General features: G+C 34.5%; 1 long non-coding RNA gene across 1 annotated transcript; it reads left to right on the forward strand.

Moving 5' to 3' along the window:
* The first annotated feature begins 1,062 nt into the window (after positions 1–1,062).
* On the forward strand, positions 1,063–23,200 carry LOC111456094. The gene is made up of 4 exons (XR_002712694.1): positions 1,063–1,170; positions 1,255–1,713; positions 9,524–9,526; positions 23,188–23,200. It is a non-coding gene; the product is annotated as an uncharacterized LOC111456094 (long non-coding RNA).
* Positions 23,201–23,720: the final 520 nt, after the last annotated feature.

A 23,720-nucleotide genomic window follows, 5' to 3' on the forward strand; every position in this document is an offset into this window, starting at 1 on the left:
GCTATCTCATTCATCTGTCATATCTCCATGGAGATTCGCATGTTGTGCAAGTTCTCCCTTCTCCCCACTCAAAATTTATCAATTAAAAACAAAAAGAAAAATAAAAAAGTGAAAGGGTAGTTTTGTAAATTAACCTCCACATGGAAGCTTAGTCAGACAAGACATTTGGGAAAGTGGGACCCAGAATACGTGGCAATTTTGGTTGGGATGCTTGCGTGATTGACGTCCATTTTTAATTTATTATATAAATCTAAGCTTGGATCTCCTCCCAATCTTATTAAACTACCAAATATATAGGGAGAAAAATAAAATATTTTTCTAAATATTATGTATATTTCATGACTAATTAATCTTCCAAGTTTAAAATTTATTCTTAAAGTAGAAATTAACTAAAATAATAAAATGATGACGTGTGACCGTAATTAAATTGATTTTTTTTTTAATTTAATGAATAATTAAAATTTAATATTAAATTTTAGAGACTAATTAAAAATCAAATTTATGAATTAAAAAGAAACTAAATTTAAATTTGGAGATATTCATTAAATAATATTTTACTTCATGGTTAAGTTAAACCATATACTTCTAAATTTTAGATTTTATGGGTAGATAATACGTCTAAATTTTTATTAATATCTAACCTTTTAAGAGTTTTTAAGACGTCATTTTTATAGTAAATAGGACGAAATACAACCAATTAAAATTGATAGCCTTCCATTTCTATCTCTATTTTTCTTTTTAAAATAAAAATTCTTACAAAAAATGACGTCATCATCCCTCGTTATAAAAATTCCACTATCAGTTGCCATGTAAGTTATTGTTGATAATTCAATAGCCACAGGTTAAATGGTCTTTTCTTTTTTTTTTTTTTTTTTTTTTTTTTTTTTTTTTTTTTTTTTTTTTTTTTTTTTTTTNTTGTAACTTTTTTGAAAGTTTTAAGGGTATTTTGAGATTTCGTTAAGTTTACGAGTATTATTGAAACTTTTGAGAGTTAAATGATATTCATGCAAAAGTTTGGGGGTATTTTTGTTAGTTTAGCCTTAATTAAATCTACCATTCTAATATTATAACAACAAATTTTCTATCATGAAGGTGATAATGGTAGCTTATGGTTCTGGGATTGGAAGAGTGGTCATAACTTTCAGCAATCGCAAACAATTGTACAGCCTGGTATTAATCTCTTCTTTGACCTTGCTTCCCTTCATTTTGTCATTTTATCGAAAACACGTTAAGTTGACGAATCCTCCATTTCAGGCTCGCTGGACAGTGAAGCCGGTATCTATGCTCTCTCGTACGACATAACTGGTTCGAGGCTTCTAACCTGTGAAGCAGACAAAACGATCAAAATGTGGAAGGAGGATGAAAACGCTACCCCAGAAACTCATCCCCTCAACTTTAAGCCACCGAAAGATATCCGACGATTCTAGAGCTCCATTCCCGACACGGTCAGTGTTCTTTCGGGTTACTCATATGCATCGAGAAGTTACGTAGGCTTAGAATTGTCTGGCCCCCAATCCATCCATACATGCTAGTCCTCATGACTAGAAATGACCTCTTAGCTTATCATTTTAATTTTTGTATATATAAACAATTAAAGTTGGTTCTGAATTATCTGAAAATTAGGTAATTTTCCTAAAGAACTTGTAATTTGCCTTGTTTCTCTACCTGCTACCTACAACGTTGGAATATTTAGAGAATGTTTTCTGATGAATAGTTGAACTATTATAGTCGTCATTGTCGTGTTACTTCTGAAAGTTTTTTTTTTTTTTTTTTTTTTTTTTTTTTTTTTTTTTTTTTTTTTTTTTTTTTTTTAATTTAAAAGTTACAAAGAAACTTTTATTTTGAAGTATTATTAAAATAAAAGATGATATTTTATTTATTTACATAATTTTAACTTCCAAATAAATATTTTGATTATTTGAACCCGAGTGATTTATACTAATTATAACCCAAAAAAATTGGAATAAATATTGTATTTATCTTAATTCAAAATTTTGATATTTCTTTCATTGATATTTATCTATTTGAATTAGTGGTGTGGGTTGGGATGAGCTAGATTGAAACTATTTTTTAGACCCAATTTAATTGTTCGAAATTATAACTCAAGTAGTTCTTGTTAATAATGAACTCAATCTAACTTAACTATAAGTTTTTTGGGCTGAGTTAGATTCATTCGAATCATTTATTCAAAATCTTATTTTTTTATAAAAGTAAAAGGTTAGATACTAAAACATCTATTTATTTACTTTTAAAAATTTAATTAAAATTGGAAATTTTATTTTAATATATATTTTAAAAAAATTTACCTTCTAAATAGTTAAAAAATTATTTTAAAAAATGATAGGAGAATAAACCATAAAAATATAATGATGAAATAAAAATATGGAGGTATAATTATATCATAAATAAAAAATTATATTTTAAAATTATCAAATTTTTGAGCTGGTTTGGTTTAACCCAATCTAATTGGAGAGAAAATTGTAAACCAATCCCATTTATACCATTTTTATTTATTTGAACTCAACTCAATCCAAACCAAATGTAATGGATCTTCTATTTGAAATTAAGCTAGCTCTTCTTGTTCTTTTTTTTACTGACGTAGGCTTGGGCTCGGAAGCAAGGGATGTTGCAACTTGCGCGAAAGCCACGAGAATACTTTATCTAATCAGAGCGTATTAGAATGGTGTTAAAGCTTTAGAAAGATTACAAGAAGTTGAGGTTTGACTAATAATCTTAAAAGGTCTCAACCTAGGTTAGGGGCGGGAGTGTCCTGACTAGTTAGTCAAGTTTTTCATTCTTTGAAGCTAGCTGAATAACGGATGCACGCTAGTAGCGCGACTTAGCCTAGAGAAAAAGGATGCAATTATGAAAATTTTCTTTTTTTCATTGTAGCGCTAAGGTGGACAAAACCTTACCACTAGAAAAAGAGGCAAAATTACAAGTTCTCTTTAGAAAATTGGGATCTCCTTGATGATCCTCCTTTCATCAAAGAGGGGCAAAAGGTATTTTGGGAGTTGAATCGAGATTACTCTCCCTTGTCCTAACCTCTCATATGTTGTGGGGATTGGTTGTCAATCATTGTTATGCTATCTCTACACAAATCAATAAAAGAGCGAAGTAGTGAGATCGTTAGGGAGAGGACATCATTACCTTGTTGTTCGCATCGTGATCGATGTAGATTCTTCCTCTCTAGAGCCCCGACCAGTCTTGACCGAAAAGCTTTTAGACCCCTCTATGTGAGCAAGTTATACTAGCAACTTATAGTGTCATGTTTGTTTTCGTTACACATATGATATGGTACCTCTTGAGACTAAGATCTCTTTTGCTACTAGTTCAATCACTCCTCACGAGGTTGAAGCAAAGCCAAAATCTGCCTCACTAACCTAACTAATCTCTCCGGTGAAATGTCTGAGGTGACATGTGCATTCTGAAATCGTTAAGATTTCTCTCATTTAGATTTGGTATTTGGTTCATTCATTTACCTTTTTCTATACGAGGGTTTATATGTCCATTAACTTCTATTAGTTCATCCTCTATCCACATTGTATTTGGGGAAGTTCCATTTAATAGAATCTATAACAATTTAGGCTCACAGTTTAGAACCTATAATGGACACTTGATGTCCCAACATTCCTTTATGATCTAGTCATATTACCTACTTGTCTTGAATTGGTATGGGTAGGGAAGGTTGTCCAACAAACCAATATTTTTCATTTCAACATGTTTTTTTCCTCACATGCTTCATAGGAAAATTTTCAGGAATTCACTCAACGTAAGATTGTTTCAAACTAAGTATGTTGAACATTGAAAATCTTATGATTGAGCCATTAAAAAGAAAACTACACCTTGTTGATGAATTTTATATATGTTTAGGATTATTGGAGTTCTACATTGGCTAATTAAGAAGAAAATTATGGATACTATCATACCAATGTGGCAGATGTTGTTCCAACTACTATTAATTATTTTTTAAGCCTTTTCTTAACCCTATCGTTGAGCTAATGTAATATCCAAGTAAAAAAAAAAAAAAAAAATACCTGAATGAACCAAGATTAAATTGAAATGATAAGAAGAGTTAAGCATTTTCTTAATGTTACCATTGAGCTAATGTAATGTCCGAGTATAAGAGGGTACATAAATGATAAGAATTAAGCTTTTTCTTAACCATACTTAATTATCGTTTCAATGTGATCTTGTTTCACTCCTGTACTCCTCTTCTACTTGGATGTTACATTATTGGCTCAATGGTAATTGACATGTACTCACTTCTCTTTTGATAGAAAGTTCTGAACTCTTATACCCTACATTTTTTTTTTGTATTAAATAGGCAACATCAACAATATTTGAACGTTACCAATTATCATGAAAGAAGCCCTGCTCTTTGTTATCATATGTTCGTAGTACCCACCAACTCCAAAAGATTAAAATGACACACTTGATTGACGTTGTGCCTGGGTGCTAAAATTCACTTCTCGGAGCCAAATTCTCTTGCAAATCAGAGTTCATATGCTCGAGGTATAAATGTTGCCTTGTGGTAACATCAAAATACCACGTCACAAGGGATAAATATGAAGTTTGGATTTGAAAGTCGAAGGAAATGTATGGAATTGAACAATCAAAGTAATGTATTATGAATCCATCTCACATCGGTTTAGTCCCTATCGTTCATCTATTAATAAATGAACCATTTGTTATGAAAACACGAGTACTTTTTTTTCTACAAATCATCTAGAGTGGAAAGAGAAAACATGGAGCCAATATCTACTTTAGACAAATAGAAAACATTTCCCCTTAGCTCGTGTTACTTAACCAAAATCACACTCTTCCAAATCATAAAAATAAATTTTTCTTCAAAATAATCTCTCTACAACAAAATTTAAAAATTTTCAATTACATCCATCCATGTATCTATTCCTTTTTTCACATTTTGATTAATTTAAATTTTTATTACAACTACTTTTCCTAAATTTTTATATAATAATTTAATTTTTTAAAAAAATTACGTGCAATTTAATTCATATAAACATGTACATAATTATCTTACAAATATGGACGAAAATAGTTTTATCCAAATATAAACACTCATAACTAAACACAAATTTCAAACAAAAAAAGAATTATTTCTCATAGGTGAAGTTTTTGTTAGTTCATGAAGCCGGATACTATATTTAGTAAAGCTATATATAGTAAAGCTATATATAGTAAAGCTATATATAGTAAAGCTATATCTGGTAAAGCTATATATGGTAAATAGCTATATATAATAGATGGCTAAATCTGGTAAAGCTATATAGAGTAAACTATCCCGTATATATCTGGTCCGGTAGAGCTTTGAAGATTACTTTCTATTCTCTGTACTCTCCCTTGTTGTACATACATGAAATCATCAAATAAAAAAATCCTTTTAGCCAGAGTTCTCTTGCAATTTTCTCTATCCTTTTCTTTGTGTTCATCTAGATCGAGTGTGTGCGTTGTTGTGCGATCCTAACAACTGGTATCAGAGCTAACGACTGATGTGGATCCTAACAATTTTCACTTGAAGAGTAAAATAGTTCCATTATTAAATATTTTTTTTATATTATTTCAAAAGGTATTTCCAAATATATATATATATATGTGTGTCCCACCTTGTCTGCCCTTTTGTCATGTGTAGTTCAATTCAAAGGCTTCATCACTTAGTCAAAATTTCCGTAATGAATGAAAGATCTCAATCTCTAGGATTCTCATGATCTCCATCAACTTTACGAGTGAAAGGTTTTATTCTTTTTGAGCCGTTAGATTCTTTCAAATCATTACATCATAACATAATCATTATGTTTCATCCATTTTAATCCTATTTTTTCAACTAGAGTTAGGTCAAAAGGGTTTTTTTTTTCTCTCTCTCTTTAATTTATTTATTTTATCTAAACCTCGGGTGGGTCAATCCTGGTTTGGCCTCAAATTATTTTTTAAATTAAGCACGTTTAACTTTTTATTTCTTTTTAAATTATATTGTTAATGGATGGGTTGGTCGTGGTGACTCATTTATGCATAAAGAAGAAACTTGGGGGTTGTACAATCCATGCTATCCTTATTAATTTTTGTGCACAAGATGTATATTTTTTTTAGTAATTTAAAACATTCATAAAACATAAATTTACATTAAAATTTAAAACATATAAAACATGTCTAGGGAAGTTATAAAAATGTTCACAACAACTACAAGTTTCAAAACGAAAATTAAAATATAAAATAGGGACAACGACTCGAATCTAATAGCCCCTTTGTAGTTGCACGGCTCCTTCACACTCCTACCGTCGGCCATGTAACAATTGAAAAAAAAATGAGTAAATAACTATCCCAAATCAATTAGATTGAGAAAGAGAGAGTTGGACTCTAATATAAGAGGAGTCTCTTGGCTTATTAGTCACACCTGCGGCTCTATTTCATCCCACCTTGGTGATCCAAAGACAGTTAGAGAATCCATGTTCTGACGACTCTAGCTCAACCTCTCGGCTGATCCAACTCGAGTTTGATATTTTTAGACATTGTCCTACCATTTTCAAATCTTCGAGTGTCATTTTCGACACTTTCGAAGGTGCTTGAGTTCAATATAAATACAATTTAGTTAATTTAAATTATTTGAAGCTAAGTTTAAATTAATTATGTAATTAGATGAGTCAATTTTTATAGTAAAATTCTAAATTATGATTGTGGTACACCTTGAATAGAATTAGATTTCAAGGAGTAGCTTTAAACTTAGCATAAAGGGAGCACAATTGTAAAGACCCTAGATTTCCATCTAATCTAAAGTCGCTGCTATATACATATCATAGATATTTTGTGCAGAAATACTTCATCCAAAACTTTATCTTAAAACAGCGCATTCAAACCTTTATCTTAAAACATAGCGATGGACTAACATGTTTCCTAGAAAGTCTTTCAAATAAAATAACAAAAATTGAAATAACATAAAGTAAAATTGCCTATGCATACTAACCTAACCTAACCTACACTGATAGTCTACAAAATTTAAATTTGCAAACTATCCTATGCATGTGTCATGGCCTCATGGGTTATGATGTCACCATCAACTGTATAGGAGAACTTTGCCTTTACCTCGAAAAATAAGAATAGCACAAGACCTAAGTATTTTGAGAAACACTGAGCAAGTGACCCTGCCATTAGGGTTAGATGCAAGCACATACAATCATGAATAAGATCTATCATATTAGTCTATATTCCTTCGGCAATTATCCTAAGTGGGTAATTGGATGTATATTTAGTACACACGGCCCACACGTGTGAGTATTGACCCATCAATCGGTTCACACACCTCCTGGACTATTTTCTTTTCGACCGAACATTCTCTGATAGCTGTTGATGTTAAATACCCATTTAGAAATAGCGACTACGAATAATAAATATAATGATTATTTATCTGCCTCGTAATGTACGCGTCCATACCCTCGTAAATGGAGAAGGGGTATCCCCCAATGCATGAACACATAATGATGCATGAGGTCCCAACATTTTTCCTTTCATTATCGTGTATAACAACCCCCTTAGCATTGTTCTTTACATCATATCATTTTATCATAACTTGCCATGAGTATATCGAGGTTGTATCATGTGTCAATTCATTATTTTGCATGTCAATCATATCATATTTCGTTTGTCAAACATAAACCATATCATAACTTATCATGTCTCCTAACATATCATATCATATTATGCACCTATCATGTCATATCATATATCATAACGTTCACATATCATGTCATGAGCTCATCGTCAAGCATATAATATCTCAACATATCATTTCATCACATATAGCATAACATTCACATATCATATCGTATGCATATCATTTCATAACTGTTCAAACATACGAGCATATGACACGTGCGAAGCAACGGGCACGTGTCATCATACAACATACAATTATAACTGAACCGATAGTAAGGTCACTTACTTGGTTGGTTACTTGGTTGACATTAGCTGGCGTTTCCCTAAATTTGAGTACATTCGCTTTTGTCCCTCAAAATTGCGACAAGTATTGCTTGTTGCCGTTTCTTATTAGAACGTCCATCTCGTTTCATTAGTAACTAAAATTTACTAACTCAACTTAACTTAATTCAAGAAATTGAACCATATACTCACCTTAATTTCCTTGAACATGGTCAATTTTTAGTTTTGGGATGGTGAGAACTCCAAAAATTAAGCAAAATACTCTTTCCTGAGCTAAGGGACTGACTTTTGAGCTGCTGAGCCGAGTTGATCCATCTAAGCCTCGTAAGCCGAAGAAGTTTTTGGCTGTAGGGGTGACATGTGGCGCAATGAGCTGCTAACAAGTGTGCAAGTAGAGTCAGATCGAGGCGTGGATTATCGGGTCGGTTGCTGCAGGCGTGTGGGTGAAGGCTGTGAGGTTGGGCAACTGCAAGTGACTTGAGTCGAAGCTGTAGGTTGTAGGTCTGGGCCTCGAGTTATGCCGACGGGTTGTGGCTGAGGGTTGGTTCTTGGGCCGCTGGGTTTGATCTTTCAGACCAATAGTTCTTAAGCTAGCGGTTGGGTATTCGATCTAGATCCGTCCCGAGAAGTCTTCTTCTTCACTCATTTCCCTCGTGATTTTTCGACAACTTTCTCTCTCTTCTCGAAACAGTCTCTAACGATGTTTTCCATTGTTCTTTGTCTTTTGTACTATTGTAACGACCCTAAATTTTCTACTTAATTTAAGGTCCCTACTGTATACCTATCATGAACATTGAGTATGGAAATACTTCATTTAAACTTCTTCATAAAACATAACTTCATCTTAAAATATAGCCATGGACTTGCGTGTTCGAAAATATCTTTGAGACGACACACTAGACTAGATAAATTAAATAATCATTTAAATTAAAAATATTTTATTCTAGCCTAAGTCTAGGAAAATAAATGCAACTACCACATGCATGGATCATGGCCTCGAGTTGTGATGCCTTAGTCAGCCGCACATGAATGCCTCGCCTTACCTAAAATAGAAATAGCACATGTCTGGAGTATTTTAAGAAAAAAATATTGAATAAGTGACCCCACTGTTGGGGTTAAATGCAAACACATGTAATTCCATGAATGAGATCTATCATAACAGTCTATTTTTCTATGGTGGTCATCCTAATGGGAAATTAGGATGTGTACTTAATTTTCCTACACACGATTCACACATGCAGAGTATAGACCCACCAGTTGTTCGCACACCTCTTGGGGCCCTTTCTGGTCAGGCGAGCATTCTCTATTAGTTGTTGATGCAAGACACCCATTAGGAATAATGACAACAACATTATGATAACATAATGATCGTTCTCCTGCCTCGTAGCGTACGCATCAGTACTATCATGAAAGATGAGGGGTATCCCCCCATGCATGAGCACACAATAATGCATGAGGTTTCAAAAAATTTCCATTTTCATTATCTTTTAATACAACCCTGCTAGCATCTTCCTTCATATCATATCATTTATTGTATCTTGCACGCGTATGTCGGGGTTATATTTCATGCTAGTTCGTTGTTTTGCATGTCAATCATATCATTCATGTCACAAATATATCATATCATAACATTTCCATGTTTTCAGACATAACAATCCACCTCATGCACATATCATAGCATATCGTAAATCATAACAGTCACATAGCATATCCTGGGCGTGCCTTCAACATATCTTATCATAGCTATATCAATTCATCAAATCTATCCTACAATAACATATATCATACCATTATCATATTATATTATAATATATATAAATACATACATTGTTCCCATTCCTGACGATTTCATAAACATTTCGTAGTCATATCGTTCCATATACATATCCTGGTCATATCGTTTCCTAAACTTATCCTAACCATATTGTTCAATCAAGCTATCATAATCATATTCTTTTCTATACATAACCTAATCGTATTGTTTTATCAAGCTATCATAACCATATCGTTTTCTATATATAACATTATCGTATTGTTTATAAATCTATCATAACCATAACATTTTTCTATACATAGCATTATCGTATCGTCTTATTAATCTATCATAACCATAACATTTTTCTATACATAACCTAACCATAACGTTGTATGAACATAACTTATTTCGATCATTACATTACGTTTATCGCATCCTTCTCATATCCTATCTCAAACATATCATTGAACACATCGTATCGTAAGTGTTATCATACAATTCCCACATTATAGCATATACATATCATATCATAGTCATAGTGATTCATAATATATGACAAATGTAGAACCACGGGGCATGTGTCTACATCTAATATAACCATACTGATAGTAAGGTCATTTACTTGGTTGGCCTTAGCTGGTGTTCTCCCTAAACTTGAGTACGTTTGAATTCTGTTTCTCCGAGGCTGCTCCACGTATCGTTGGAAGTTGTTTCCTATTCAAATGTCCCTCTTATTTACGTTAATAACTCACATTTCTATCCTAAATTAACTTGAATTTGGAAATAGGATGTTATGCTGACCTCCATTGCCTTAATTAAGGTCATATTCAACTTTGAAAGGGTCAGAAACATAGGAATCTGTATAAATATGTCTATACCAAGCAGAATGATACGTTTTAGAGTCGAGAAGTCGCACCACACTGAGCCGAGTCTAGTAATATTGGCCCAGCCAACCAACTAAGTAGTTCTACTGTTAGATGACTTGTATGTTGTATGAATGACACGTACCTTGTGGCCCCTATACATGTCATATTGTGTGATGTTATAATGTTTGATGTGTGATATGCTACGTGACGGTTTTACATTATGATGTGATTTGTCCAATGATATAATTATATTATATTATGTTATAAAACTACATGGTGAAACCAATGTTATGTGATGCATGAACCTCCACATGTCACGCCACGTATATTATATGGAGCGCAATTGCTAGAGCTCGGGAGAACTTAGAGTAATGATTTCAGCAAGAGAAGTCGGATGAGGAGAGACCTTCACGTTCGGTTAAGAGGGCAGGGATATCTGCCCTATTATCATTATGCATTTACAATCTGACTTGTTTCACTCTATTTGTGACCTTTTCTTCTCCATTTTTCATTTCATCGTTGAAGCTATCCCTTGCTTTGTCTTTTCTGTGATGTCAGGAGCTACACTTCTTGTGGTCTTTGATCATTTTATATTTGCACTCATTTGAAACTTTGTTTCCAGGGACGTTGAGAGTTGCCAATGAGACATTGACAAACCATATATGATAACTATGAAAGATATGTCCAAGATATGTATACATGTCTCATAGAATGCTATGTCATAAAAAGAACGAATGTATGCACCATAAGTATATGTCATGATTTAAAATATGGGATATCATGCATTTTGTATATCATGTGCATCAGGATATGTCTCCCTTATAATTAGTATGGAAGCGCGTACATTATGATGTTTTGCACGTCATGATATTATGTGAGTTCATTTGCCTCAGTAGCTCGGATAGCGTGAGTATGTGCAAGACCAAAGTCAAATTCATGTGGTATGTGTACGACCCCACCTGGTGCATCCATGTGCACGTGTGTATGAGTCATATGTAGATAAGTACTACACATCCAACCCTACTCAAACTAGAAAGTAAAATTCAAGATAATAATGTTTTTATGAAAGGATAGGTCCAACTATAATTGTATGTGAATGCATTACTGGACCCCAACAGTGAGCCTATTTACTGAGTATTTCTTTAAATTCTCTAACCACGTGCTACTTCTTTTTCAAGTGAAGGTAATGACATCGTCTTTTTGAAGGCCATGGAAAGGAAGTTAGGATAGTCACATTTACATTTAACGTTGAGCTCTTAGGCTAGATCAAGGCATTTTCATTACTTTGAAATTTGAGTTATTTCGTTTTGACAATTTGATAACATCATTGTTAGTTTAAATGAATTTTATGAACGTTTTAGTCCATGTAAACATTTTAGTAAACTATTTTAAAGGAATTTTCGCACATAGCGGCGACTTTGTTTTACTTCAAAAATAGGACCACTACATAGTGACTTCATATTAGACTTGTCATCCATAGTTCCATGGACTTAATAGTCATAATAAATTAATTTAAAACAATATCTTCATCACCAACCTAGCGAAAAAAATAGATAAAATGAATTTAAATAGAATAATGCAACACACTAGTCTTGTTAGCAAAAGAATGAGTAATTGGTTGATAAGGACATAGTATTATGAAGAGCAAGAATCTACCTAAAATAAAAAGATATTGAAAAATCTACTTAAAAATCTGTCGAAAATCGGGTAAAAAATAGTAAACAAATTAAAACTAAATCAAATCAAAACTATAGGGAGATTTAATTAATAGGGAGATTTAATTAGATACTGACTGACACCAATTTAAACAAACACGTGATCTTTAACACTCCTCCTTGTTTAGATGCTGTGAACTCCAAGCTTTTTTCTGAACACCCATCTTACTCCAATTGTCTTTCTGTTTAGAGGTCAATTAATCAACTCCCAGGTTTTGTTTTTCTCAATCACCGAAAGTTCCTCCTATGACAAGTGCATCATCAACCAAAGCATTTTACTCCAATTGTCTTTCTGTTTAGAGGTCAATTAACCAACTCCCAGGTTTTGTTTTTCTCAATCACCGAAAGTTCCTCCTATGACAAGTGCATCATCAACCAAAGCATTTTACTCCAATTGTCTTTCTGTTTAGAGGTCAATTAACCAACTCCCAAGTTTTGTTTTTTTGAATCACCGAAAGTTCCTCCTCTGACAAGTGCATCATCAACCAAAGCATCTTGTCGTTCATCTTTAGACTCTTCTTGTCGTTCATCTTTAGACTCTTCTTGTCGTTCATCTTCGGACTCTTTTAACATGCTACCAAAGATTAAATTGTTTGGTGCATTAGAAATCTGATTCACCTTCATTACTTCTTCCTAATTCCATTGCTCATTTCTAGCAAAATGAACATCTCGGCTCACAATAACACGACTAGTGTGTGGTTGAAAAACTCTGTAAGCTTTTGATATAATGTTATACCCAACAAAGATGTCAGCTTTTGCCTTTTTGTCAAGCTTATCACGCTTGACCTATGGAATGTAAGTGAAGCAAAGGCACCCAAAAACTCTAAGGAACTTTAAAGAAGGTTTATAACCATACCAAACTTCAAATGGTGTAAGGTCCTTCGTAGCTTTTGTTGAAATTCGATTTGGCAAGCACACAACAATGTTTGCTGTTTTTTCCCAAAAACGTTTTGGAAGATCCTTCTCATGAAGCATGCATCTCGTCATCTCCATTATGAATCTATTCCTCCTTTCACTGACGTCATTCTGTTGAGGAGTGTATGGTGATGTCAATTGATGTTCAATTCCAGCCTCTTCACAAAACCTGTTAAAAGTTTCTGAAGTGTACTCCTTGTCATTATCTGATCTTATAGTCTGAATCAAGCATGCACTTTCATTCTCAACTTTGGCTTTGAATTTCCAAAATACACTTGCAACTTCTGACTTTTGCTTTAGTAAGATCAAACACATTCTTATTAGATCATCAATAAAAATAATGTAATAAAGATTACCATTTAATGATGGTGTTTGCTGAGGACCACAAAAATCAGTATGAACAAGCTGCAACTTTTTCGAGGCTCTCCATGCCTGTTTAAGAAAGGGTTGCCTATGTTGCTTCCCAAAGTTACAAGCACGGCAAAGAGGCATGTCATCATCAATGTCAGCGAGTTCTTCTACCAGCTTCTTTGACTACATCTGAAGCAAACCTGGATGATGAAAGTGCCCAAGTCTTTTGTGTCAAATCTCAGTGGCACTAGCTCTGGATATAAAGGCCATCTGCTCTTTCTCCATCGGATTTAGAGCAAAGCTTTTTCCTTTCGTTTTGACATTGAACAAGTCTTTGCCACTAGCATCTCTGATCAAGCACTACTTATTCTCAAACAACACTTTATAGCCTTTATCAAGTAACTGACCAACACTTAAGATGATTTTGATCAATTTTGGGTACAAATAAAACATCTGGAATAAATTTTGTACCTTCATAGCTTGTTATAGCTACTATGCCTTTTCCCTTGATTTTCAAGTGTTCACCATTGCCAATCCTCACTCTCTTGACTTTAGTGTCTCTTAATTCCTCAAAAAACTTCTTGTCATATGTCATATGATTTGTGCACCCACTGTCAATCAACCAGCTCTCGCTTGATTCTTTGCCTGAGAAACAAGTGACCACAAACAATTGATCTTCTTCTTCTTGATCAATTACTTGTGCATCTACTTCTTTCACCTGACCTTTGACTTTGCAGATCATTGCTTCATATCCAAGTTGATTGCATTTGGAGCATTTGGCGTCAGGTCTTCTCCAACACTTGTATGGTGGATGATCTTTCTTCTCACAATGGCAGCAAGGTGGATAGGATTTTTTTGGAACCTCCTTCTTTTGTCTTCTGATAATTGGCAGATGAATCTCCATTCATAGATTGATTTTTGAAATTTTTCTTATTTTTATACCTGCTTTTGTCTTGATGCTTAATAGGTAAGGCACCTTCAATCACCCTTTCTTGCCTCATAGACCTCCTTTGCTCTTATGCTTGTAAAGAATTCAAGAGCTCTGTAAGAGAAATCTTTGATAGGTCTTTGGTGTTCTACATAGTAGTAATGGTGACTTCAAACTTCTCTGGAATAGTGACCAATAGCTTTTTTAACAATCCTGGAATCATTTAACATAGAACCAAGCAATCTCACCTTGTTAGCAATGCTGAGAAGTCTGTTAGAGTACTCTTTCACCGACTCAGACTCCTTCATCTTTTGCAACTCAAAATCCGTAATCAAATTCAGAACTTTCATTTCACAAATCCTCTCATCTCCTTCGTATTTAGCCTTGAGGTAATCCCAGATTTCCTTTACTGTTTTGAGGGACATTATTCGCATGAAATCTGAGATACCGCTACAAATAGACAAGCTTTTGCCTTTGATTTTCTTGTCTTTTTTTCCTTCTGTACTTTGATTTGTGCTACAGTAGGATTTGCTGGAAAGTGGAGAGACCTCGTAATCCTCTTCTATTGCTTCCAAAAGATCCAAAGCCTCCAGATATGTCTCCATACGAACTATCTACATTTGATAATTGTCTCCATCGAAGACTGGTGGTGCAAGAGCTTAAAAACTTTATTCTCCTTCCATTTGATCTCACAGATCCCTTAAGAAGACTGCTCTTATACCAATTTATTAGTGATAGAATGAGTAATTGAATGGTTGATAAGAAGATAGTATTATGAAGAGTAAAAAGACTCTATATATACACAGAATATAAAAAGATATTGAAAAATCTACCTAAAAATCTGCAGAAAATCTGCTAAAAAACTAGTAAGCAAATCAAAACTAAATCAACTCATTACTATAAGGAGATTTAATCAAATACTAACTGACAGCAATCTAAACAAACACGTGATCTTTAACAGATCTAACTTAATGGCTACTATACTAAACATGTATGCAAATGTCCCAACTTCACTTCCATGACCTTCACAACACACCATCATCCATACAGGGGTGCCCTACCTTTACATGAAAAAAGAAGTAGCATGTGGCTGTAGTATTTAAAGATACTCAGTAAGTAACCCCACTATTAAGGTTAAGAAATATAGTCACATGCAACCATGATGAGACCTATCCTTTCATAAAACATTGTAGCCTTGGTTGCTATTTTCTAGTTTGTATTGAATTGAATGTATAGTACTTCTCTACACACAGCTCACACACGCGCACATTGGCCCCTAGGCAGGATCGTATATGTACTCCCTAGACCTAGCCTTCGACTAGCGTACACTCACTTTCCCAGAAAAGTCTTAGAAGGAAAGAAGCGTGCATAATATCATGGTATACATAATATTTTATTGTACAGATCTGTACTAATCATAACGAAGAAGTATCCTAATGCATGTGACATACAAAATGCTTGTTACACGTCGGATTTTGGTTAGGCTGCATAAGGTTGGACTGAGTTGGACTATAAGAAGGTGTATGTCTGGTGTCTATGTGCTTCTAGGTCGAAAGCAGCTATAGGTTGTGTGAGTCTAGGTCGGAGTGAGTGAGTCCCAAGCCTACAAGGTTCGGTCTCGAACTTGAGGATCTACTTGCCAATCAAGAAGTCAAAGATTCAAATCCTTCCACTCTCATAGGTTATTGAATATCACTTATACAATTTTAAGCTAAATTTCACCATATATAACGAAGTTCTTTTCAATGTAGAGAACAAACAAAAAGAACTACTTTAAAAGTCACCCTCCCCCGAGAACCCATAAGTATGTATGTGTTTTCTACTACTTCCCCTTCCTACCTTGCCTACCCACCTAACCTACCTTTATGCTTTGTTTTGTGGATCCAATGATTTTGGTTGTTCGTATACAGTCGTACTCTTACACATACTGAAGGGGAAAATAACAAAACCCTAAATTTTGAAATGGGTTTATGGGAGCCCAAAGCTTGAGAGTGAAAAAGAAAGGCATTAAAAGTGAGAGAGATATTATTGAGAAGTGACTTGAGAATCTCTGACTGTTGGGGAGAAGATATTGGGAAGTGCGTTAATTAGTATCTAAGACTTGACTTGGGTTGTTTGGGGAGTGGGTGGACAATGGAAAGAAGCTATTAAATATTAGGGTTTTGCTCCACATATCTTGTTTTTATCCTTTTATTTGGAGATTTTTATTAGCTTAGGTGGTGGGAACATTGTCCACCTATGTCTACTTTTCTTATCTTCTTCATTAAATATATATGGATTGTCGGCTCTCTTTTCTAGTAACAAAATTAAAGTCCCATTCAATTACTTTACGTAAAGCTTTGTTAGATTTCATATCAACTTTCAACCAAACAAAATTTTGACAGAGTAGACTAATTATAAACTAATTTCACTTTAGAGGCCAAGAGAATTAAAGGGACCTTTTTAAAAAAGACTTAAATGGATATCACTTTTAATCACATACCATCTTAAAGACAATAACTCCATAGTCGATTCCAAAACCCTTAAAAGATATGATTTGTTTTACCCAACCTTCTTGTATAGGATGAGAAAGTAGGTCACTGCAATCTCTTTAAGATCTTAAACCTTTAATGATAGCCCGTAGTTATTTAAGAACCCCTCAAATTTGTGAAAGATAAAAGGACAAAGATTTAAAATTATAATGAAAGCTTTGGGTTAGTTGATTGAAGTGATGTAGAAATTATGATATCTAAGATTTGCAGATATCACAATAATGGCCCACCAAGTTGTTCTTATCAATGAAACAAACCATGGCCAATGGAACCAAAAACCTTTTGTTTCAATTCAACAAAATTTAGGAAATGATTGAATCATGTAAGAAAACCCCATTAATTATCTTTTTTCCTTTTCTTTTTTGCAAAACATTGCTTTTGGAAGTATCTTTAAAAGAAAGAGAGAAAAAAAAAAAAGATAAAAACCCTCCCTACATGACTTTGTTTTCAAGTCCAAATCCACTTTTAGAGATTATGTCCATATTAAAAACCATTTTCAAGCAATGTAGGTGTCAATCAATTATCCCTCTGGAAGATACCTACTTCATGATTATTATTAATGGGTTTTGCTTTAGCCCAGGTGACCTCTATCCCTTTCTCTTTTTCTCTCTTTTTTTTTCGCTACGAGCCCATACTAAATATTATCTTTTTAAATTTTCTTATTTTGAGTTTTTCCTCAAAAATTTTAAAACACATAGGGTAGGAAGATGTTTCTACACTTTTATAAAAAAACATTTAGTATATTTCATTTCCATGTCAATTCTCAGTGTCTTTGCTGACACTCGTTCCTCTCTCCAATCGATTCTCTCTCTCACCCCATTTGAGTTCTTTTCTCTAATCGTCTATCAATGCAAACAAATTTGGGCATGAAAGAGAGGAAGGGAGTTGGGTTAAGGAAAGATAGAGGGTTAAGGAAAGATAGAATTATGTGAAAGCAAATTAAGAGAGTAAAAAGTTGTTTTGTTTGGTAATGAAGTGGGGAACACTTGAGCAAACCCACATCAATTGACCCACGTAACATCCAACCCAAAGACTTTAATAGACCATCTTCACATGATATGATACAAATATCTCAACATCACACTTCTCTAATCAACGCTCATCACATTTAGTTCTTCCTAAAAAAATCTCTCTCCAAAACAAATTTTGCATTAGGTGAAAAGCAATTGAAATGTACATTCCACTTTATAAGTTTGTTTTCAAGTGAAATAAAATTAAGAAATCAGACTCCTAATGTTGATGTTAGTATGCCGCATGTAACGATTCAGAAAAAAAAAATTGTAGAACGATTCATCTCGTTGAAAATCTCGCGATTTCTGGAGAGGGGCAGCCCAAGAATTTCCCGCCAACCACCCACGACTCTCCTACAAGAAATCTCGTGTAGCAACTATCCTTCAGCCTTCACCTGCAAAGACAGAGAGTGAGAGATAGAGAGAGAAGTAAGGAGAAGACGAACGGTTTGGTTCCTCATATGCGACATCGGCTATTAACTTTTGACAATCGAGAGGAAATCGTCGACGGAATAAAAACAGTCGAAGAAAATTTGTTGGAAGAAAATGAAAACAGAAAGCATAAGAAAATAAAAGGGAGAGTAAAACCTTGGGATTTGACTTCGCTGAAAAAAACGGTGATTTGTTTAACATTAGATTCATCTATTTAAATAACTATTCTACCATAAAAATGACTCAAAGTGGCCCATTAAATCTGTGTCACTCCCCTGTAAACATGACCCAAGCTGTTCCTCTGTTTGAATGAAATCAATCTGGATGAGCCCCCGATCTGTATACTCCCGAATGTAATGGAACCTGATCTCTATGTGCTTGCTCCAGTCGTGTAAAACTAGATTTTTGACTAGGGAGATCGTAGCTTTGTTGTCCACGTAAAGCATTGGTGGATCACCTTCTTTTCCGATGAGTTCTTCCATCAGTCACGTAAGCCAGACCCCCTGTGTTGCTGCTGTCGAAGCGGCAATGTACGCTGCTTCGCAAGAAGATAAAGCAACTACCTTTTACTTAATTGATTGCCAGCAGATCGCACCGTCTGAGAGAAAGTAAATCATCCCGTTGATGCTCTTACAATCATCACTATAGCCGACTAGCTCAAGCTTCTTCTTTCCTCTCCCGGCACAGTATCTCACACTCCAGCCTCTGGTTCCAGCTACATAGTGCAGGATGCGCTTGACAATCATTAGATACTTCTCCCTAGGTGCTTCCATAAACCTACTCACGTATCCAACAGAATAAGCAAGGTCAGGGCGTGTGTTTACCAGATAGCGCAGGCTCTCGACAATGTTGTGGTAATTGGTGGAGTCGACTGCCGTAGTAGTGCCGACCTTCCTCAACTGGAGTCGGGCCTCCATTGACGTCCTTGTAGGGTACTGTCCGCTAGCCCAGCTGTGTCCAACAGCTTCTTTGTGTATGCACCTTGACAAATGGTGATGCCGGCAGTACTCTGTTGCACTTTGATGCCGAGGTAGTAGCTGAGCACGCCGAGATAGCTCATCTTGAAGTTCTTTGACATCTCCCTTTTGAATCTTCCAAGGACTTCCATGTTGCCTGCAATGATTATGAGGTTGTTGACATACACTCCCACGATTAGTCGCTGGTCGCTGTGGCTGTGGGCGTGCGTGTACATGTCATGCTCAGAGGCATAGCGCTTGAACTTCAGCGACAACAAGGTACTATCGAGCTTCGTGTTTCAGGCTCGTGGTGCTTGTCAAAGCCCATAGAGTGCCTCGTGTAGGTGCAATACCTTGTCAAGATTGTCATTGTCCAGGAAGCTCGATGGTTGTCGAACATAGACGATCTCCTTCAACTCTCTGTTGTTAGATAAATCTCTATTGTTTAATTAAAGTAATTCTTTTTTTTTTAAGTGGTCCTATCTCTTAGTTAAAGCCACACAAATTAACTAAGTGGAATAGTCAGTCCAGTGGGGCTTTAATTCAGTTGCTATTTTTTTTTTCTATTTTTAAGGATATATTGTTATTTAAATATGTCAATTGAATGACAAATAGATATGGGGTCTTCAATGCATACTATTTCTCCCTTTTATTTTTCCGTTATTTTCTTCTTCAAAGATTTTTCTTCGGATTTTTTCCTCGTCAACGCTTTCCTCCAATTTGCTCAGTCAAAAATAACAAGTGATATTAGAGCCTGGTTTAATCCACAGGTGGTATATCATTGCAGAGGAGCCGACTTTATCAAAAGCCAAGTTGATAGGTTCAATTAGTTAGAACATCGACCTAACAACACATAAGTCTCCATCACCGACACAAAGAAGCCAACGCCACGAAGACGGACGTCAAGTTTTCGTCGAGCGAGTGATCAGGAAGACGATCGCCTTTATGCAGTACTCGATGCTGACGACGTCCAACTACAATGAGTGGACCTTGTTGATGCACGTCAACCTACAAGCATTAGGGTTCTGGTACGCCGTAAAGCTAGAGGAAGGAGAAACGATCGAGTACCTGGAGGATCAATTTAATAGTGTTAATATAACGCATGCAGAAGCAATTTGGATCTTAAGCACTCTAAGTAGATCAATTATAATAAATTATCTAGCATGTTCAAAAGCAATAAAACTCAATGAGTTTGAATACTAACCTTTTGTAGTTTAAATTTCTTTTTCCTCACGAACCGGTTTCGAACCACCACTAGTGTCTTCTCTACTATTCTCCGGCTCCGACCGTAGAATGGGATTGTCAAATCCAATGAGTGACTAAATTTGAAAAGAATTTAGTATATGTAAAGAGAGAGTTTTGAGAGAATTTCTCAAAGATTTTCAAGAAAAGTTTTCATGTACCTTGATCACTCTATAAATAGAGTGATATTTGCATGTTCATGCAAATGTGAGATTATCAAATTTTGACACTCAAAATTCCACTAAAATTTGTGGGATTATGTGGCAAGCATGCAAGTTTGAATTAACCAAATTTTGACCCTCAAAATTCCACTCAAATTTGAGGGGTTTATTTGACAAACATGCAAGTTTGGTTAAACCAAATTTTGACACTCAAAATTCCACTCAAATTTGTGGAATTATTTGCAAACATGCCAGTTTGTTAAACCATATTGACACTCAATATTCCACTAACTCAAACATGGATTTTTTCCTTTAGGTGGAGTCAACATTTAGACTTTCTCTATTTTAATTCAACAATTAATTTTAAATTAAAATAATATTAAAGGATTAATTAAAAAAATTAATTAATATTTAACATTAAATTAAATGTCAATCCCAATCAATTCCGGCACATATTGATTATGAATCCCTATTCATAATTAAAATATTTAAATCTTATTTAAATATCTCTCATTCTCTCATTTTGTTTAATTTGTAATTAAATTAAAATGCGGTTAAATATATCGTATATATTTAGCGCATATTCCCTAATTTGAGTTCGAACAATTCAAACTCACTCGTCACACAGTTCTAAGGTTTAGTCCAATATGAGCTAGCAATGGGACCCAATGGATCTACAGATCATGGGCTCCAACGATCCGAGATTAACCGGCTAAACTCATTAACCCTTTAACCAACATTCGTTAACTACTAGGACACTCCACTGTAGCCTAATAGTTGTACTCCCCTCACTATAGATATATTTCTGTCCATTTGATATAACCATGATTAGTAAGTCGATCCTTCACAAGTTGTTCGTAATTAGAACCGGGTCAATTTACCATTTTTACCCATAAAGTTACTTCTTGTTCTTTAAGTCCCACTGACCCTCTAATGAACAATTGGTTTGTGCTCCAACCACGAAACCGAACCCCTCTTCGGGCCAATGAGAGGGTGGGGCCCCTTGTTCAAGACCTGGAGTCAGTACTTAAGGGAACAACCTCTCTACTATCCCTAAAAGCGAGTAGGAGTGAATTCTATCTTGTACCCTATGTCCCCATGATAAGATAAGGAATCAATACAAGGGGAATAAGATTCGTATTACCTTGTTGATCGAATATCTCAAGGCAAGAACATTGTTTGAGATTCGAATCACTCCATAAGCAAGATCGATCACGTCTAGCTTGAATGATTCTTGTTGATCAAATATCTCAACACAAGAACACTTACTTGAGATTCGAATCACTCCACAAGCAAGATTGATCATATTGAGCTTGAATGGTTCTACATACAACCTAAACAACATAGAATTGCAAAGAAACTTAGCCATTGGTTAAAGAAAAGCACAAATGCTACTTTTATTATATATTCAAGTCTCTTTACAAATATAACATACATGGCTTTATATAGCCTCAAAATGAAACTATTAAAAGCGTAACATTCATACTTAATGACCATAATTAGCCATTATGTAAATGTAACCTATAAAGTAAATAAAATGTCTTACAATACAATAACTCTAAATTACTCTAAATTGTAACCCACCCAAAATTTACAACAATCAAACTTTATTCTTCTTCAATGTAGCATGAATTGAAACATCTTTTGATAATTTTGACAACCTTTTCTTCACATCTTCATTGAAGTATATTGTATGATTGATGTCTCTTGGTTCATATCATTCTCCACTTCTTCAAGAGGATTCGTCCTCGAATCTATTTGTGAAACTTTGCTGCAAAAAATAAGTTATGGAAATATGAAGGACCTCACAACACTCTCTCACGAGTATACACTCAAGGAAATTTTAGGACACTCTTTTTACACTCAGTTACACAAATGAAGCTCTCATTCTCACCTCTCAAAATTTTAAATAGAGCAAAGATTGAATTTTGAACTCTGGGTCGATTAAAAACTAAAAAGATGAAAATAAATAAAAATCAAATTAAGAAGAAACGCAAAGGAAACATTATCTGATCTTGAGCCTGAAGCTCTGATACCAAATGATAAGATAAGTAATCAATACAAGGGGAATAAGATTCGGATTACCTTGTTGATCGAATATCTCAAGGCAAGAACATTGTTTGAGATTCGAATCACTCCACAAGCAAGATCGATCACGTCTAGCTTGAATGATTCTTGTTGATCAAATATCTCAACGCAAGAACACTTACTTGAGATTCGAATCACTCCACAAGCAAGATTGATCATGTCGAGCTTGAATGATTCTACATGCAAGTTCTAAACACAAGAATTTGCAAAGAAAGTTTAGCTCTCAACAAAGCAAAAATGGAACTTCTATTCTTAATTCCAAAATCTGATATGAAATGCTGATAAGAATTTTTTATATGCTAGTCTTACCCTTGAAATGGGAAGCTTATTGAGTCGGCGAACTCGGGCCACTCTCAACCATGCAAATCTAAGGATAATTCTGAATAAACAAGAGTTCATAGTTAGCTCAGGATTAAGGTCGAGTTACCTAGGTCATCGAGTGAAAAAATTAGTCTCAACAGTAAACGACATTATAAAGTAAGAGTGATTTTCTTCATGGTCCGATCTTATGCAATACTCATTGCATAGGACGCTCCCACTCACATGTCTCCACATATACAATTTAGTGATCACATTGTTTACATCATATACAAAAGTGGGCCGCATCCATAGTGTCCCCAAGATAAGGTACTCAGTCTTATCCTTGTATTATAGATCATCTTGACTATATACTTGAACTTGATTCACTCTTATGTCTCTACATATAGTTCAAGTAATCATACTATAGCCATAGTATTCTTAGTTTATTGAATTTAGATTAATGATCGTAAAATTCACTTGATTCAATAACAATCTTTACTGAATAAACATCAATAATAA

The sequence above is a fragment of the Cucurbita moschata genome, unplaced genomic scaffold (assembly GCF_002738365.1).
Source record: "Cucurbita moschata cultivar Rifu unplaced genomic scaffold, Cmos_1.0 Cmo_Scf00002, whole genome shotgun sequence".
NCBI classification, from domain to species: domain Eukaryota; kingdom Viridiplantae; phylum Streptophyta; class Magnoliopsida; order Cucurbitales; family Cucurbitaceae; genus Cucurbita; species Cucurbita moschata.